Here is a 4,976-nt window from a genome sequence, read left to right on the forward strand (position 1 = left end):
TATGTATCTCTAATAAATAAAAAACTAAATACATAGACTGAACTGAAAGCAAGCTGCTGGAATAAACACCGGTGAGCATTACTCACACATTTTTTCCGCAATTGCCAATTGTGAGTAACTTCATTTCTGCGAAAGAGTGCACAATTATTTTTTAAAAGACTACATACTTCTAACATCTTATTTAATTTAAATCAAACGAAAGAATTTTTGAAAAAAAAGTACTAATTTTGTGCTGTGCGGTGTAGTACTGTGTAAAATTACGTTCATTCTAAACTATGCAACGAAGTGCAAAAGTTCTCAGTTAAATTAATTAAATAAACACATATGTGTGTATGTATGTATAGCTGTAGCCCTATATACATACTATATACATATGTATGTTTGTATGTAGAAGATTGTATAAAGATTTTGGTAGCTGAACCAGCAAAGCGAGTTCTCTCCATTGAACAATAAATTAATAAGCTACGGCTGATCGCACATTTGCGAAGAAGTGTAAAAATTAAGAAAAAGAAAATTAATTAATATACTGACGCTTTTTGGCCAATAAATCGTCGTAACTAAATTTATGCATTTTTTTGCCGCAGCCATGTGAAAGAATACCATAGCCATACATACCTACATATATATATGCTGGTAGTACTGATAAGAATAGTAAGTGCGTCCGCGAATTATGTGTTGTGATGTCATAATAAAAGTAGAAAAGATATTTTTGTTAAAATTTAACACCTGAAATGCATCGTTGTATCTATGACTAATTCAACATACATATTTATGCCCTGCATATTTCAGGGTAATGTAATCATGTTCTATTTGCTGATACGTATGCTCGTGATAGTGGCCAGTATAGTTGAGTGTTGGAGCTTCAATAGTATTTTATCACAGCCCATCATAAATGGCACCAACAACGAAACGTTTTCGAAGTTCATGTAAGTTGAAAATACGTTTTTTTTTTTGTGGTAATAAATCTTAAGTTATTCGAAGCGTGTACAATTAGCACATTTAAATTTTTGAGGCAAACAGTTTATTTATGCATGCATATGTATGTATGTATGTACAGATGTATGTATTTGTATACTTACATACAGTGATTTCCAAAAGTGATCGGGACGACAAAAATAATTTTGCGAATTATTTCCACAACAGCTAAAAGATCTTAAAACCATTTTAAATGATCCTAAATGTGTTAGCCTTGAAACCGAACACTTGGAGTAGCATCACACAATTGTAGGATACTTTTCTCGAGATTTTTACACCGCAAAATATTTTACAAAAAATTCGTTACATCTTAGTATACTAAAGTACAAGTTTGAAGTAGCTAGAACTAACCGACTAGGACTACTCTCTCAAAAGTGTTCCCACTTACAGGTTTTATGTCAATAGGAACGACTTCCTCTTAAGTTCTGACCTGAAATCCTGTAAACTGGATTGCTATTGGAACAGACTATTTTTTTAGCCAGCCGTTTTCGAGAAATCGCGACTTATCACTTTCGCGTAATCGACTGGTAAATCGATGATTTTTTTGTATGAAATATGAAGAAATAATGTTACTCATACGCCATGTATGCGTGTCCAAGCGTTTGAACAAATTTTAATGAAAACGATAACAAATGATTACGCCAAACTGATTAGTCGTAGCGTAGTACTACCCACTGCAATTACGTAGAGCATTTCTTACTCTACAATGTGGAATTCTTATCCTTTTGATTAACGCATCTAATAAACAGATTCTGATTGGACGCAGCGAGAATTCTTGGCGCTGAATTGGATAAAATTTGTTAGTTTTTCATTAACTTAAAAAGTTGGAAATAATAGGAATAGGCTTAGGCGTTGCAGAATGGGTTAAAGTTTTCAAGAAAAAATGTTCAAGAAAATCGATTTTCGATTTTATATTCGAAGTGTTTTCAAAACGAAAAATTTCAAAAATTAAAACAATCCCAACCGGTCCATTTTTCGCAAAGTTATGAGCAGGGAACGAATTTTTAGGACCTAAAAACCTATAAAAAAGGCAAAATAGAATAACGAAATAGGCTAGAAAAGGCAAAATAAAATAGCGAAAAAGGCAGGAAAAGGCACTAGGTGTTGCAAAAAAGGCAAAACAAAATAGGGAAAAAGGCAGAAATAGGCACTAGGTATTGCAAAAAAAGCAAAATAAGGCACTAATAAAAGACAGAAAATACGAAGAACATTCAAAAGAGGCATTTTGAAGTTTTCTGGCAGCATTTTCATACGATTTTCGCGAAGAAAAGCCTTGAATGTACTAAATGTGTGCTCGACGTAAGATGATACAAGCGGCGCCCAATTTAAATATGGAATGTTTGAAACGTTCATATTATCAGGAATAAGGGCGTTTTCCTCACCCTTTACAATTTTATCCACACGCCTTATTGTCTCCAAGCCTTCGTTTGCTGAGAAAACGGCTTTGAATTTTTCCAACACCAATTTGGCAAGAGGTCTCTGCGCTTCTATAAGCCGCATGGGCAATGTGTATATTTTTTAATCCTAAAAAGAAAAACTTTAATGCTATAATCATTTTTTAAAGGAAGAAAAGGCAAAAAAAGGTAAATATCTTAAAAAAGGCAACATCAAATGTGTATATATGGAATCAGGGAAATCTAAATCGTGGACATTCTTAATCGAATATACCCTATCTCTTTAGCAGAAAAAAAGGCAATTTCCGTAAAATTCGTTCCCCGGTTATGAGTATTAAAAAATGATCGTTTTTTATAAAATCGGTATCTCTAAAACGACTAGACACAAAAAATTAAAAAAAAAATCAGGGAGTCTTCTCTGAATTGGTACTATAACCGGCCGTCTTCACATGCTTGAAAATCTCGCTTGCGTTCTGCTTGTTTCTCTCGCAAGCGAGATAGAGTTTTATTGGCTGGGCATTTGACAGCATACCTTTTCATTTGTAAAACGTCGCCAAACAAGAAGGTTCAAGCCTTGAAGGCGCTTAAAAGTTTGAGAAAATTAGAAAATCTATTTTCAAATGAAAAATGGTTGCGTACTCTGAAGAATTCTGCGAAATGAGAACATAGATGTCAAACAACAAAAATGACGGTTGAAAGCAAGCGAGAGCATGCGAGAAAAAGCATGCTTCGTACTTTTTGCGGTTTACACGTGCGGTTTCTCGCATGCGTCGTCACGCAAGCGAGATTTTCCCGCACGTGAAGACGGCCGGTAAACATAAAAATTAAGAAAATAATCGAAAATCGAATGGTGTCCGGATTGCCACATATCCATTTATACAAAAACCAGCGTTGCCAGGTTGACGTTTTTTACCACATTTGGAAGTTTTTTGTATCCTGTTGATGTTCGGACGCTTTTTGTGTAAAAAATTACGTTTTTTAACTTCGCAATAATTTTTCTCTGTTACTAAATCTTGATTTTGAATTATTTTCTTAATAAACCTTTGCAAGCTTTGTTTTTTTAAAAAGATATTTATTCTTTGGACACAGATGACTTAAATATAACGCAAACCAAGCGTACACGCATTTTTTTGAATTCTTGGCTGATTTTACATTACATTAAAAGCCAAATCAGGAAGAGCTGATCTATTGCAACACGCACGCTCGCAAAAGCATCAAACAAACTGTAGCAGCATAAAAAGTTATAAAAAAGTAGACGACTTTTTAAGGCATCATTGAATATGTTCTTAGCAGAACGTAATTTAGCATCCACCTATCCAAATGTCTACAAGAAAAAAAATATTAAAAAACAACGCGATTATTTAGCAACTTATAACTTGCACATTATTACCTTGGAATTTAATGGGTTATCAAGCTGAATACTCAAAAAAAATTCTTAAAAATCTGAATAAAAATTGAAAATCTAGCTGAAACTTTGCAGATTTTTTTATAATTTTTGGACAAAGTTTGAAATGATCTAGGCTTTTATGGAAAATAATAAACATAAATTAAACAAAAGAAAAACAGCCACAATCAATCAAAATGTTGGTGACTGAATCAGCTGATCACAAGGTACATATGTGTAAAATGATTTTTATATTAACGATCTCAAACCAGTTTACAATGAATTGTAAATGTGCTCTGTCGAAATGACATTTTAATATACCTTACATACATACTTATGTACCTTTGTATACAATAAAAGTTTAATAAGAACAATTCTGTGTACATACATTTGAAAAGACGTTTTTGTGGGTAGAAAATGACGTTTTTTCAGACCAAGAGGGCCGTTTTCTCATGCCGAAGACCTGGCAGCACTGACAACAACTTACATATGTACCTATGTTTGTACATATCGTCGCCTGGGTAAAAGATTGCCGTAAGCGCGATTTTGACGATTTTTAGTTTTAGATGCAGTTATATATTTTGAAATAAAGTTTTTCGATTGGTGTTATCAGTTTTTAGATATCTCCTCTAGTTTCCGAGATATTGACTATAACATTTTCGATAATTTAGTAAAAATTTAGCTGGTGATGCAGTCATATTAAACTAATCAATCAATTAAAAATGGCGTTCTCCATTTTTTGATATCTCCTTTAGTTCCCAAGACATTGAGTAAAACGTGTCGTTAATTTAGTAGAAATTTTGATCACATTTTGCCGCATTTCATAAAAAGTGGCTGCCAAATTGTGAACAAATGACGCTTACAACAACATTTGACCAAAGAAAATCTTTCCTAAAATCAAAACTAATTGGCAATAAACATTAAAAATTAAATAATTTAAAATTTTGTGAACTATTAGCATTTCCAGAGCCTTGGAGAAAATCTCTCTTCGCGTTTTTGAGAAATTGCATTCCAAACTTCAATTGCAATTTCCCACAACCTGCCGAAATTAACATACGACAATCTTTTACCCAGCCGACGATATAAACGTGACAAACAAACAATTAGATACGACTAAGGCCGAGGCCCCACAATGAGCGGCAAGCGCCTCAACGGCTGAGCGGCATTTTTGTATGGCGCCGCTCAGCCGTTGAGGCGCTTGCCGCTTTGCCGCTCATTGCGTG

The sequence above is a fragment of the Rhagoletis pomonella genome, unplaced genomic scaffold (genome assembly GCF_013731165.1).
Source record: "Rhagoletis pomonella isolate Grant_MI unplaced genomic scaffold, Rhpom_1.0 Rhpom_scaffold_00005, whole genome shotgun sequence".
Classification (NCBI taxonomy): domain Eukaryota; kingdom Metazoa; phylum Arthropoda; class Insecta; order Diptera; family Tephritidae; genus Rhagoletis; species Rhagoletis pomonella.